The sequence below is a fragment of the Brachyhypopomus gauderio genome, unplaced genomic scaffold, assembly GCF_052324685.1.
Source record: "Brachyhypopomus gauderio isolate BG-103 unplaced genomic scaffold, BGAUD_0.2 sc65, whole genome shotgun sequence".
Classification (NCBI taxonomy): Eukaryota; Metazoa; Chordata; class Actinopteri; order Gymnotiformes; family Hypopomidae; genus Brachyhypopomus; species Brachyhypopomus gauderio.
In genome coordinates this window covers 1,231,100-1,244,728 of record NW_027506886.1, presented here as the reverse complement: position 1 = coordinate 1,244,728, position 13,629 = coordinate 1,231,100, and the positions used below count along the sequence as shown (strand labels likewise).

Below are 13,629 nucleotides of genomic sequence, written 5' to 3'. Positions count from 1 at the left end.
AGCCAGCAGCCTGCCAAGGATGATACACAAAAAGCCTGCATGTACTATGGACCTGTGCCTGTCCAGAATGCAGTCCTCCAGCCAGAGTATGCATTCAGTACAGACTTGTACAGAGCATTTCTAGAGGGCAGTTGTACAAACGTTAGGGCAAATTAGGCTAATCTAACAATTCAGTATATAAGATGGAGATGCTGGGGATTGAACCCAGGACCTTGTACATGCGAAGCACACGCTCTACCACTGAGCTACATCCGCATGTTATTGACTCTTCCTTTATCTTTGGAAGCTGATCGTGCAAAGTCATGGGTGCTAACATTAAAAATAGCTCCAAAAACTTCTGAACAGAATGCCTTCTAGAAGGTGTCGCTACCCAATTTGAACCGGGAACTCGATTTGGACTACACAGGCAATTAATTGAACGTTATTTTAGTCTTTTGAATGCTGGTGAAAAATAAACGGCAACCATACAACACGTTGAGAATATGCTCACATGGAGCCCTTCATTTTCTGCCTGCAAGCACATGGCACACTTTTTTCCACCAGTTTGCCAAGTCCCAAAGGTAGGGTTCCAGTGTGGGTTCTGGTGTGACCTCAACCGGCCAGCAGTCTGCAAGTGATGCTACACAAAAACATTGCATCTTATAAGGATCTGTGTCTGTCTAGCATGAAGGCTTGTGGCAGTCCTCTAGCTACAGCAAAGCCTTATGTACAGAGTACCCAGAGCCAGCTGGAGGGTTCCAGTGAATGCATTGGATAGACATCTACTAGCCAAAAGTTTGTAAGGAATGCTCCACAAAAAAGTCAGCTACTACGCCGCTCAAAATCTCGAGATTACGGAATTAGGACGGACATACAAGGCATGAACGGGGATCGAACCCGTGGTCTTCGATTTACGAGACCTACGCCTTACCACTTGGCCATCACGCCTTGGCTACAAAATGACACCTGGATGTTGACCAGACACATAAGTTTCCTACCAACTTGTGTTGGAAGAGTTTCAAAATGAAAACATCCTTCTGACTCATGAGTAAGTCAATGGATGGTGTTCCAGCAGCATCAGTAGTATCAGCATGAAGTATGACAGCATAAACTTCTGAACAGAACCCCTTTTAGAGGATGATGCTACCTGATTTGACTCGGAAACCGGAAATTTCGACAATGCATGAGTGTAACTGAATGTCAATTCTGCTCTAAGCACTAAGGAACATGCAGAAGCTCTAAAGCAGGGGTACTCAACTGGCGGACCGCGGTCCGGATCCGGACCCGAACGCAGTCCTGTCCGGACCCAATCTCATTCCTGATTAACTGGATACGGACCAAAACAAAACCGGAGCATTTATTTCAGCGCTATTGAAAAAACACTCCGTCACGAGTGTTACGTTTGCCACCCCCCACCCCCGCTCAACAACAAGCCTGCCTGGTTGACGCTTCGCGAGCGGCGCGAGGGTCCGCGCGGCGAAAATGACGTAATCGCTGTGGCTCCGCGTGTGCGCGAGTGCCTCGCGCGCTGTCGGTTCGCGAGGTCGTGCACCTCTCGAATTTTGTAACTTCGCGCCGCGCTTCAGCGCAATGAACAAAGTCACGTTTTCTGGGTTCATACACCTTTATAAGGTGGAATTCAAGCACTTGTACGTCACTTTCAAGGTCCATTTCAATATTTCCCAGCATGTTAAACATAATTAAGTTAAATATTTATACATATACTCGAAATAATTCGCTTTTTATCACATTATTTAATGGTTGTTTATTTAAAAAACGCCCAATCTTCACGTCTTCACGTTCTCTCATGTTTCGTCCTGGAATTACAAGAGGCTCGTATTTGTTAACCTAATACAAGAGAACTATTCAGTCAGACAGATATTTGTTGTGAAACCAAGTAGTTACAATTTCAAGCATTTTAAAGTACTTTAACCTAAATTCCAGCACTTTTCAAACCTGAAACATATAGCAACATTAAAATTGGTCAGGTAAATGTTCATTCCCCTGTTTTGAGGGGTGTTTCTACCACATATCGTTTCGGAGAACACTGCAGTGACGCTCGCGAAAGTATAAACGCCTCCACCGTTCGCGCACCCCCCCCCCCTCAACAACTCAACAACTTACGTTCGCCACCCCCGCTGCACCGGACCTCAGGTCACAGGTATCTGCCAAAATTGGACCGCAGACAGTTTTAGTTGAGTACGCCTGCTCTAAAGGTTCTGTACACAGGCAGAGATGCTGGGGATTGCAGGTTTCCAATATGGGTTCTGGCGTGACCTCAAAGAGCCAGCAGCCTGCCAAGGATGATACACAAAAAGCCTGCATGTACTATGGACCTGTGCCTGTCCAGAATGCAGTCCTCCAGCCAGAGTATGCATTCAGTACAGACTTGTACAGAGCATTTCTAGAGGGCAGTTGTACAAACGTTAGGGCAAATTAGGCTAATCTAACAATTCAGTATATAAGATGGAGATGCTGGGGATTGAACCCAGGACCTTGTACATGCAAAGCACACGCTCTACCACTGAGCTACATCCGCATGTTATTGACTCTTCCTTTATCTTTGGAAGCTGATCGTGCAAAGTCATGGGTGCTAACATTAAAAATAGCTCCAAAAACTTCTGAACAGAATGCCTTCTAGAAGGTGTCGCTACCCAATTTGAACCGGGAACTCGATTTGGACTACACAGGCAATTAATTGAACGTAATTTTAGTCTTTTGAATGCTGGTGAAAAATAAACGGCAACCATACAACACGTTGAGAATATGCTCACATGGAGCCCTTCATTTTCTGCCTGCAAGCACATGGCACACTTTTTTCCACCAGTTTGCCAAGTCCCAAAGGTAGGGTTCCAGTGTGGGTTCTGGTGTGACCTCAACCGGCCAGCAGTCTGCAAGTGATGCTACACAAAAACATTGCATCTTATAAGGATCTGTGTCTGTCTAGCATGAAGGCTTGTGGCAGTCCTCTAGCTACAGCAAAGCCTTATGTACAGAGTACCCAGAGCCAGCTGGAGGGTTCCAGTGAATGCATTGGATAGACATCTACTAGCCAAAAGTTTGTAAGGAATGCTCCACAAAAAAGTCAGCTACTACGCCGCTCAAAATCTCGAGATTACGGAATTAGGACGGACATACAAGGCATGAACGGGGATCGAACCCGTGGTCTTCGATTTACGAGACCGACGCCTTACCACTTGGCCATCACGCCTTGGCTACAAAATGACACCTGGATGTTGACCAGACACATAAGTTTCCTACCAACTTGTGTTGGAAGAGTTTCAAAATGAAAACATCCTTCTGACTCATGAGTAAGTCAATGGATGGTGTTCCAGCAGCATCAGTAGTATCAGCATGAAGTATGAAAGCATAAACTTCTGAACAGAACCCCTTTTAGAGGATGATGCTACCTGATTTGACTCGGAAACCGGAAATTTCGACAATGCATGAGTGTAACTGAATGTCAATTCTGCTCTAAGCACTAAGGAACATGCAGAAGCTCTAAAGGTTCTGTACACAGGCAGAGATGCTGGGGATTGCAGGTTTCCAATATGGGTTCTGGCGTGACCTCAAAGAGCCAGCAGCCTGCCAAGGATGATACACAAAAAGCCTGCATGTACTATGGACCTGTGCCTGTCCAGAATGCAGTCCTCCAGCCAGAGTATGCATTCAGTACAGACTTGTACAGAGCATTTCTAGAGGGCAGTTGTACAAACGTTAGGGCAAATTAGGCTAATCTAACAATTCAGTATATAAGATGGAGATGCTGGGGATTGAACCCAGGACCTTGTACATGCGAAGCACACGCTCTACCACTGAGCTACATCCGCATGTTATTGATTCTTCCTTTATCTTTGGAAGCTGATCGTGCAAAGTCATGGGTGCTAACATTAAAAATAGCTCCAAAAACTTCTGAACAGAATGCCTTCTAGAAGGTGTCGCTACCCAATTTGAACCGGGAACTCGATTTGGACTACACAGGCAATTAATTGAACGTAATTTTAGTCTTTTGAATGCTGGTGAAAAATAAACGGCAACCATACAACACGTTGAGAATATGCTCACATGGAGCCCTTCATTTTCTGCCTGCAAGCACATGGCACACTTTTTTCCACCAGTTTGCCAAGTCCCAAAGGTAGGGTTCCAGTGTGGGTTCTGGTGTGACCTCAACCGGCCAGCAGTCTGCAAGTGATGCTACACAAAAACATTGCATCTTATAAGGATCTGTGTCTGTCTAGCATGAAGGCTTGTGGCAGTCCTCTAGCTACAGCAAAGCCTTATGTACAGAGTACCCAGAGCCAGCTGGAGGGTTCCAGTGAATGCATTGGATAGACATCTACTAGCCAAAAGTTTGTAAGGAATGCTCCACAAAAAAGTCAGCTACTACGCCGCTCAAAATCTCGAGATTACGGAATTAGGACGGACATACAAGGCATGAACGGGGATCGAACGCGTGGTCTTCGATTTACGAGACCGACGCCTTACCACTTGGCCATCACGCCTTGGCTACAAAATGACACCTGGATGTTGACCAGACACATAAGTTTCCTACCAACTTGTGTTGGAAGAGTTTCAAAATGAAAACATCCTTCTGACTCATGAGTAAGTCAATGGATGGTGTTCCAGCAGCATCAGTAGTATCAGCATGAAGTATGACAGCATAAACTTCTGAACAGAACCCCTTTTAGAGGATGATGCTACCTGATTTGACTCGGAAACCGGAAATTTCGACAATGCATGAGTGTAACTGAATGTCAATTCTGCTCTAAGCACTAAGGAACATGCAGAAGCTCTAAAGGTTCTGTACACAGGCAGAGATGCTGGGGATTGCAGGTTTCCAATATGGGTTCTGGCGTGACCTCAAAGAGCCAGCAGCCTGCCAAGGATGATACACAAAAAGCCTGCATGTACTATGGACCTGTGCCTGTCCAGAATGCAGTCCTCCAGCCAGAGTATGCATTCAGTACAGACTTGTACAGAGCATTTCTAGAGGGCAGTTGTACAAACGTTAGGGCAAATTAGGCTAATCTAACAATTCAGTATATAAGATGGAGATGCTGGGGATTGAACCCAGGACCTTGTACATGCGAAGCACACGCTCTACCACTGAGCTACATCCGCATGTTATTGACTCTTCCTTTATCTTTGGAAGCTGATCGTGCAAAGTCATGGGTGCTAACATTAAAAATAGCTCCAAAAACTTCTGAACAGAATGCCTTCTAGAAGGTGTCGCTACCCAATTTGAACCGGGAACTCGATTTGGACTACACAGGCAATTAATTGAACGTAATTTTAGTCTTTTGAATGCTGGTGAAAAATAAACGGCAACCATACAACACGTTGAGAATATGCTCACATGGAGCCCTTCATTTTCTGCCTGCAAGCACATGGCACACTTTTTTCCACCAGTTTGCCAAGTCCCAAAGGTAGGGTTCCAGTGTGGGTTCTGGTGTGACCTCAACCGGCCAGCAGTCTGCAAGTGATGCTACACAAAAACATTGCATCTTATAAGGACCTGTGTCTGTCTGGCATGAAGGCTTGTGGCAGTCCTCTAGCTACAGCAAAGCCTTATGTACAGAGTACCCAGAGCCAGCTGGAGGGTTCCAGTGAATGCATTGGATAGACATCTACTAGCCAAAAGTTTGTAAGGAATGCTCCACAAAAAAGTCAGCTACTACGCCGCTCAAAATCTCGAGATTACGGAATTAGGACAGACATACAAGGCATGAACGGGGATCGAACCCGTGGTCTTCGATTTACGAGACCGACGCCTTACCACTTGGCCATCACGCCTTGGCTACAAAATGGCACCTGGATGTTGACCAGACACATAAGTTTCCTACCAACTTGTGTTGGAAGAGTTTCAAAATGAAAACATCCTTCTGACTCATGAGTAAGTCAATGGATGGTGTTCCAGCAGCATCAGTAGTATCAGCATGAAGTATGACAGCATAAACTTCTGAACAGAACCCCTTTTAGAGGATGATGCTACCTGATTTGACTCAGAAACCGGAAATTTCGACAATGCATGAGTGTAACTGAATGTCAATTCTGCTCTAAGCACTAAGGAACATGCAGAAGCTCTAAAGGTTCTGTACACAGGCAGAGATGCTGGGGATTGCAGGTTTCCAATATGGGTTCTGGCGTGACCTCAAAGAGCCAGCAGCCTGCCAAGGATGATACACAAAAAGCCTGCATGTACTATGGACCTGTGCCTGTCCAGAATGCAGTCCTCCAGCCAGAGTATGCATTCAGTACAGACTTGTACAGAGCATTTCTAGAGGGCAGTTGTACAAACGTTAGGGCAAATTAGGCTAATCTAACAATTCAGTATATAAGATGGAGATGCTGGGGATTGAACCCAGGACCTTGTACATGCGAAGCACACGCTCTACCACTGAGCTACATCCGCATGTTATTGACTCTTCCTTTATCTTTGGAAGCTGATCGTGCAAAGTCATGGGTGCTAACATTAAAAATAGCTCCAAAAACTTCTGAACAGAATGCCTTCTAGAAGGTGTCGCTACCCAATTTGAACCGGGAACTCGATTTGGACTACACAGGCAATTAATTGAACGTAATTTTAGTCTTTTGAATGCTGGTGAAAAATAAACGGCAACCATACAACACGTTGAGAATATGCTCACATGGAGCCCTTCATTTTCTGCCTGCAAGCACATGGCACACTTTTTTCCACCAGTTTGCCAAGTCCCAAAGGTAGGGTTCCAGTGTGGGTTCTGGTGTGACCTCAACCGGCCAGCAGTCTGCAAGTGATGCTACACAAAAACATTGCATCTTATAAGGATCTGTGTCTGTCTAGCATGAAGGCTTGTGGCAGTCCTCTAGCTACAGCAAAGCCTTATGTACAGAGTACCCAGAGCCAGCTGGAGGGTTCCAGTGAATGCATTGGATAGACATCTACTAGCCAAAAGTTTGTAAGGAATGCTCCACAAAAAAGTCAGCTACTACGCCGCTCAAAATCTCGAGATTACGGAATTAGGACGGACATACAAGGCATGAACGGGGATCGAACCCGTGGTCTTCGATTTACGAGACCGACGCCTTACCACTTGGCCATCACGCCTTGGCTACAAAATGACACCTGGATGTTGACCAGACACATAAGTTTCCTACCAACTTGTGTTGGAAGAGTTTCAAAATGAAAACATCCTTCTGACTCATGAGTAAGTCAATGGATGGTGTTCCAGCAGCATCAGTAGTATCAGCATGAAGTATGAAAGCATAAACTTCTGAACAGAACCCCTTTTAGAGGATGATGCTACCTGATTTGACTCGGAAACCGGAAATTTCGACAATGCATGAGTGTAACTGAATGTCAATTCTGCTCTAAGCACTAAGGAACATGCAGAAGCTCTAAAGGTTCTGTACACAGGCAGAGATGCTGGGGATTGCAGGTTTCCAATATGGGTTCTGGCGTGACCTCAAAGAGCCAGCAGCCTGCCAAGGATGATTTACAAAAAGCCTGCATGTACTATGGACCTGTGCCTGTCCAGAATGCAGTCCTCCAGCCAGAGTATGCATTCAGTACAGACTTGTACAGAGCATTTCTAGAGGGCAGTTGTACAAACGTTAGGGCAAATTAGGCTAATCTAACAATTCAGTATATAAGATGGAGATGCTGGGGATTGAACCCAGGACCTTGTACATGCGAAGCACACGCTCTACCACTGAGCTACATCCGCATGTTATTGATTCTTCCTTTATCTTTGGAAGCTGATCGTGCAAAGTCATGGGTGCTAACATTAAAAATAGCTCCAAAAACTTCTGAACAGAATGCCTTCTAGAAGGTGTCGCTACCCAATTTGAACCGGGAACTCGATTTGGACTACACAGGCAATTAATTGAACGTAATTTTAGTCTTTTGAATGCTGGTGAAAAATAAACGGCAACCATACAACACGTTGAGAATATGCTCACATGGAGCCCTTCATTTTCTGCCTGCAAGCACATGGCACACTTTTTTCCACCAGTTTGCCAAGTCCCAAAGGTAGGGTTCCAGTGTGGGTTCTGGTGTGACCTCAACCGGCCAGCAGTCTGCAAGTGATGCTACACAAAAACATTGCATCTTATAAGGATCTGTGTCTGTCTAGCATGAAGGCTTGTGGCAGTCCTCTAGCTACAGCAAAGCCTTATGTACAGAGTACCCAGAGCCAGCTGGAGGGTTCCAGTGAATGCATTGGATAGACATCTACTAGCCAAAAGTTTGTAAGGAATGCTCCACAAAAAAGTCAGCTACTACGCCGCTCAAAATCTCGAGATTACGGAATTAGGACGGACATACAAGGCATGAACGGGGATCGAACGCGTGGTCTTCGATTTACGAGACCGACGCCTTACCACTTGGCCATCACGCCTTGGCTACAAAATGACACCTGGATGTTGACCAGACACATAAGTTTCCTACCAACTTGTGTTGGAAGAGTTTCAAAATGAAAACATCCTTCTGACTCATGAGTAAGTCAATGGATGGTGTTCCAGCAGCATCAGTAGTATCAGCATGAAGTATGACAGCATAAACTTCTGAACAGAACCCCTTTTAGAGGATGATGCTACCTGATTTGACTCGGAAACCGGAAATTTCGACAATGCATGAGTGTAACTGAATGTCAATTCTGCTCTAAGCACTAAGGAACATGCAGAAGCTCTAAAGGTTCTGTACACAGGCAGAGATGCTGGGGATTGCAGGTTTCCAATATGGGTTCTGGCGTGACCTCAAAGAGCCAGCAGCCTGCCAGGGATGATACACAAAATGCCTGCATGTACTATGGACCTGTGCCTGTCCAGAATGCAGTCCTCCAGCCAGAGTATGCATTCAGTACAGAGCATTTCTAGAGGGCAGTTGTACAAACGTTAGGGCACATTAGGCTAATCTAACAATTCAGTATATAAGATGGAGATGCTGGGGATTGAACCCACGACCTTGTACATGCGAAGCACACGTTCTACCATTGAGCTACAGCCCCATGTTAATGACTCTTCCTTTATCTTTGGAAGCTGATCGTGCAAAGTCATGAGTGCTAACATAAAATATAGCTCCAAAAACCTCTGAACAGAATGCCTTCTAGAAGGTGTCGCTACCCAATTTGAACCGGGAACTCGATTTGGACTACACAGGCAATTAATTGAACGTAATTTTAGTCTTTTGAATGCTGGTGAAAACTAACGGCAACCATACAACACGTTGAAAATATGCTCACATGGAGCCCTTCATTTTCTGCCTGCAAGCACATGGCACACTTCTTGCCACCAGTCTGCCAAGTCCCAAAGGTAGGGTTCCAGTGTGGGTTCTGGTGTGACCTCAACCGGCCAGCAGTCTGCAAATGATGCTACACAAAAACATTGCATCTTATAAGGATCTGTGTCTGTCTAGCATGAAGGCTTGTGGCAGTCCTCTAGCTACAGCAAAGCCTTATGTACAGAGTACCCAGAGCCAGCTGGAGGGTTCCAGTGAATGCATTGGATAGACATCTACTAGCCAAAAGTTTGTCAGGAATGCTCCACAAAAAAGTCAGCTACTACAGACCTACTATGCCGCTCAAAATCTCGAGATTACGGAATTAGGACAGACATACAAGGCATGAACGGGGATCGAAGCCTTGGTCTTCGGTTTACGAGACCGACGCCTTACCACTTGGCCATCACGCCTTGGGTGCAAAACTATACCTGGATGTTGACCAGACACATAAGTTTCCTAGCAACTTGTGTTGGAAGAGTTTCAAGATGAAAACATCCTTCTGACTCATGAGTAAGTCAATGGATGGTGTTCCAGCAGCATCAGTAGTATCAGCATGAAGTATGACAGCATAAACTTCTGAACAGAACCCCTTTTGGAGGATGATGCTACCTGATTTGAATCGGAAACCGGAAATTTCGACAATGCATGAGTGTAACTGAATGTCAATTCTGCTCTAAGCACTAAGGAACATGCAGAAGCTCTAAAGGTTCTGTACACAAGCAGAGATGCTGGGGATTGCAGGTTTCCAATATGGGTTCTGGCGTGACCTCAAAGAGCCAGCAGTCTGCCAGGGATGATACACAAAAAGCCTGCATGTACTATGGACCTGTGCCTGTCCAGGATGCAGTCCTCAAGCCAGAGTAAGCATTCAGTACAGACTTGTAGACCATTTCTAGAGGGCAGCTGCGCAAACATTAAAGCACATGAGGCAGGCAATTCATTGAACGTAATTTTCATCTTTTGAATGCTGGTGAAAACTAACTGCAGCCATACAACACATTAAACATTACTTACTTAAATTCTTCCATTTCATGGAACTTTATCTGGAAATATCAAATGATTTAACATTTTCAGTGTACTGATTTCTGATTATTTTGTAATGGCAATTTTCATTGTATTTTAAGTTTACAAAATATAAAATATTTGAAACTTGGTTTAAATGAGTTTAAATTGCACTATTGTGGTTTACATTCAGCATTTCTGTGGCAAAGGTTATTATCTCTTGTACTTTGGCTAGCCATCATATCTAAGAACAAACAGGTCTCATACATGCATTAGACAACAGAACCAAGATGTCTCATGTATACATAAAACAGAACCAACGGGTCTCACGCATGCATAAAACAACAGAATCAACAGGTCTCACACATGCATAAAACAAGAGAACCAACAGGTCTCACACATGCATAAAACAAACAGAACCAACAGGTCTCACGCATGCATAAAACAAACAACCATAAGCATGCAGCATCAGCTTTAAGACTTGGAAATTATGTTCAATTACACACATGCACAGTCCAAATCAGGAAACTTTCTAAACACCACAGAACACAGAACTGCTCTAAAGATACAACAGACAGGCTCGAGATGCTAAAGATTGCAAAGCACATGCTCTACCACTGAGCCCAAAATATTCCCAAACATAGTAAAAAGTGAAGAAACAATATAAGATTGAATCAAATGTTTCAGAAACATAGGAAAAACAGACAATATGTAATTAAACATTAAGACCTGTACTGTACAGTAAATGCCGTCTCTGGCACTACATTATTATTACTGTCATGCTTAATATGAAATTGCTTTTAAACTCCAAAAGTAGATATAATCTTAAAATAGAGTAAACAATGTGATTGTTTTGGAGCAATGTGTCTTGCCTTTGTCCTACCTTGATGACAGTAAATTTGGTATAACCTTTAGCTGAATATCTGCTTATCCCAGGAGACCTGCTCATTAACGGGAATGATTTTAATTGATATAAGGTTTTAAAATGTTGTTTGAATATAGTTCTTGAAGTTCTTGAACCGTCATACTTTTAACCTAATTGTTGCATCATTATCTTAAGCATTGCTAGGTCTTTTGTGATACCTCCCATGTAGTTGGTTGAAATACTTTTTTCTGTATTTCTGGCTGCATGCCTGCATGGTTTTCTGCTCTGTGACGCACATTCTCCATGGTCTGTTAGGCTCCCCTCAAACCACCCAGGTCTGCCTCACACAGCACCGACACTCATGACACCACGTTGACACACCCACAAAATACAATAAAATACTCACAACACCATTATTTATAACATACTGTAACTTAGATTTAACAGGGTCTTCAGGACTGTGGTGTGTAGATGTAAATATGTTATACTTACTATTTTTACTATTCTGTGTAGTAATATATGATAATATATTTGTAGATACCCATTATAATAAACACGAGTGAAATGTTCATCTGACACCTCAAACATTTTTCCTGTGAGCTTTCTAAAGCCTCCTAGTCCTCAGATAATCGCATGAGTGAACATACAGCTGTGCCCTGAAACAGAAGTGGTCTCTCCACACCAGCGAAGGACTAACTGCCTCAGATGTAATTTCGATTCAGAATTTCATCCAAAGTTGCTCAAATTATGTCAAATATGAAGCCCCTGTGAGTGCTTGTACCACTCAAGAGTATGTCAATATTCAACATGCAACCAAAAAGTTGCAAGACATGATAAAAAGTGAACCATCTGTTAAAGAAACATTGTTCTTTATATTCTATGCACGCATACTTCACTGAGCTCTAAAATAAGTGTGTGCTTTCCATTGATGAAATGAAGGAGTAGAATTTAATCACATCATAGTGGTATTATACAGGGTTGTTTGTCAAGCAAATGGACATTAGTGTCCCTATTAAATGTTAGCAGCTGTGGGGAAACGTGTACGTTTAATACGAAGATACCTGAGGAAAACCTCACAGGTGTTCATATGTAAAAACATGTATAAACCTGTGAGTTTACAAAATATATTCAGATTAGGTTCTGAATAAGTGTGGTCAACATCCTAGATTTTATGGAAAGAGTTTTCTGAAAGAGCATCAATGAAACAAGTTACTAAAGCATGTCAGAAAATGAACAAGGATTTTTTTATGTGATCCTCTTTCTGTTTTAAAAAATAATGTGCCATATTAGAAATGCAAGATATGTTAAATCCACTGTACACACTTTCTGTCTACCAAGTTCATCAGTTTTTTCATATACTAAAGACATGTTAAAAATGTTAATATGAAACAATGAAATTACATCATGTCATTTCTTTCCACTACTTATCAATTTAAACCCAAAACTAGTTCGGGGTAGATGACAGACGATTTAAAGATCTAAGCAATGCTCAAGCACTGAGACATTTCATAACATCTTAGCCTGATTCACAGTCAGTGAGGGAATGTCAGACCCATGACAGGTTATAGAATAACCTGCAGGCCGATGCAACAGCAGTGCTGTTGATGCTGGTGATGAATCACAGCTGCCCGGCTCCGCGGCTGCCCACAAACTGGCTCCCTCCGGCGTGGCAGGCAGGACTCTGCACTAGTATATAATTGGATTGAGCAATTCTTCTACATAACACAGTGACATATTCATTTCCTGAAACAGTCCTGCCTCGACTGACACCTTCCAAAGAAACATGGGATATTAAAATGTGAGCTTTATTAAGATTTGTCTTGTTAAAATGATTATGGAGTATTTAAACTTAAATGTAAATAAGTGCATGATGCAGGATTAGGGGTTCGTTCATTGATGACTGATGACTTTAGGTTGGGCCAAATTTCATTCTGTTGAACGCAGAAGAGCACAATGAAGTGTCTGTATAGCTGAGCAGACATGCAAAGTGCTGACAACAATGGATTCAAGTCCCCATCACAAAATCCTGAAAAATATTATTGACATAACATAATGTTTGCTAAAAATATTTAGCTCATTTATGCTGACCATACAGTTCAATTTAATAATGTTTTTATTCTCTGACAGTCTGCAAGACCCCTGGAGGCAGGAATTGTGATGTGTGAAAAAGGTACGACCCTAGATTTACCCCACAAACCATTTTATCCTCACCTGGTGAAAATATCTTGTGAGCATTAGCACATAGTCTGCTCATTGCCACCCCTGTCAGAGCACACTGAAGCAGACAGCCGGCCTGAGACCCATCAGGGCGTGGCTGAGAACCCTTATCCAGTAGACCGGTCGAGCACTGTTCAATGTCAATGATCTGACAATTCAGTAAAGCATTAAGTGTGATCACCAAAATCTTATTCAGAAAAAACAGTGACAAAGAAACATTTACAAATAAAATGTAGTTTTACACAAAATGCTATACAACATAAATACAACATTATGAATACATATCATCAGGTCAAATATGTACAATATA

At 43.1% G+C, this 13,629-nt stretch overlaps 13 non-coding genes across 13 annotated transcripts; all 13 read right to left on the bottom strand.

Annotated features, from left to right (window-relative positions):
• Positions 1 to 183: 183 nt before the first annotated feature.
• Positions 184 to 255, bottom strand: trnaa-cgc (transfer RNA alanine (anticodon CGC)). Its single transcript has one exon. It is a non-coding gene; the product is annotated as a tRNA-Ala (tRNA).
• Positions 256 to 855: 600 nt separating this feature from the next.
• trnat-cgu (transfer RNA threonine (anticodon CGU)) lies at positions 856 to 927 on the bottom strand. The gene has a single exon. It is a non-coding gene; the product is annotated as a tRNA-Thr (tRNA).
• Positions 928 to 2,446: 1,519 nt separating this feature from the next.
• trnaa-ugc (transfer RNA alanine (anticodon UGC)) lies at positions 2,447 to 2,518 on the bottom strand. Its single transcript has one exon. It is a non-coding gene; the product is annotated as a tRNA-Ala (tRNA).
• Positions 2,519 to 3,118: 600 nt separating this feature from the next.
• trnat-cgu (transfer RNA threonine (anticodon CGU)) lies at positions 3,119 to 3,190 on the bottom strand. The gene has a single exon. It is a non-coding gene; the product is annotated as a tRNA-Thr (tRNA).
• A 547-nt stretch (positions 3,191 to 3,737) lies between these two features.
• On the bottom strand, positions 3,738 to 3,809 carry trnaa-cgc (transfer RNA alanine (anticodon CGC)). Its single transcript has one exon. It is a non-coding gene; the product is annotated as a tRNA-Ala (tRNA).
• Positions 3,810 to 4,409: 600 nt separating this feature from the next.
• Positions 4,410 to 4,481, bottom strand: trnat-cgu (transfer RNA threonine (anticodon CGU)). Its single transcript has one exon. It is a non-coding gene; the product is annotated as a tRNA-Thr (tRNA).
• A 547-nt stretch (positions 4,482 to 5,028) lies between these two features.
• trnaa-cgc (transfer RNA alanine (anticodon CGC)) lies at positions 5,029 to 5,100 on the bottom strand. Its single transcript has one exon. It is a non-coding gene; the product is annotated as a tRNA-Ala (tRNA).
• Positions 5,101 to 5,700: 600 nt separating this feature from the next.
• On the bottom strand, positions 5,701 to 5,772 carry trnat-cgu (transfer RNA threonine (anticodon CGU)). Its single transcript has one exon. It is a non-coding gene; the product is annotated as a tRNA-Thr (tRNA).
• A 547-nt stretch (positions 5,773 to 6,319) lies between these two features.
• trnaa-cgc (transfer RNA alanine (anticodon CGC)) lies at positions 6,320 to 6,391 on the bottom strand. Its single transcript has one exon. It is a non-coding gene; the product is annotated as a tRNA-Ala (tRNA).
• Positions 6,392 to 6,991: 600 nt separating this feature from the next.
• trnat-cgu (transfer RNA threonine (anticodon CGU)) lies at positions 6,992 to 7,063 on the bottom strand. Its single transcript has one exon. It is a non-coding gene; the product is annotated as a tRNA-Thr (tRNA).
• A 547-nt stretch (positions 7,064 to 7,610) lies between these two features.
• Positions 7,611 to 7,682, bottom strand: trnaa-cgc (transfer RNA alanine (anticodon CGC)). Its single transcript has one exon. It is a non-coding gene; the product is annotated as a tRNA-Ala (tRNA).
• A 600-nt stretch (positions 7,683 to 8,282) lies between these two features.
• On the bottom strand, positions 8,283 to 8,354 carry trnat-cgu (transfer RNA threonine (anticodon CGU)). The gene has a single exon. It is a non-coding gene; the product is annotated as a tRNA-Thr (tRNA).
• A 1,219-nt stretch (positions 8,355 to 9,573) lies between these two features.
• On the bottom strand, positions 9,574 to 9,645 carry trnat-cgu (transfer RNA threonine (anticodon CGU)). The gene has a single exon. It is a non-coding gene; the product is annotated as a tRNA-Thr (tRNA).
• Between the last annotated feature and the right edge of the window lie 3,984 nt (positions 9,646 to 13,629).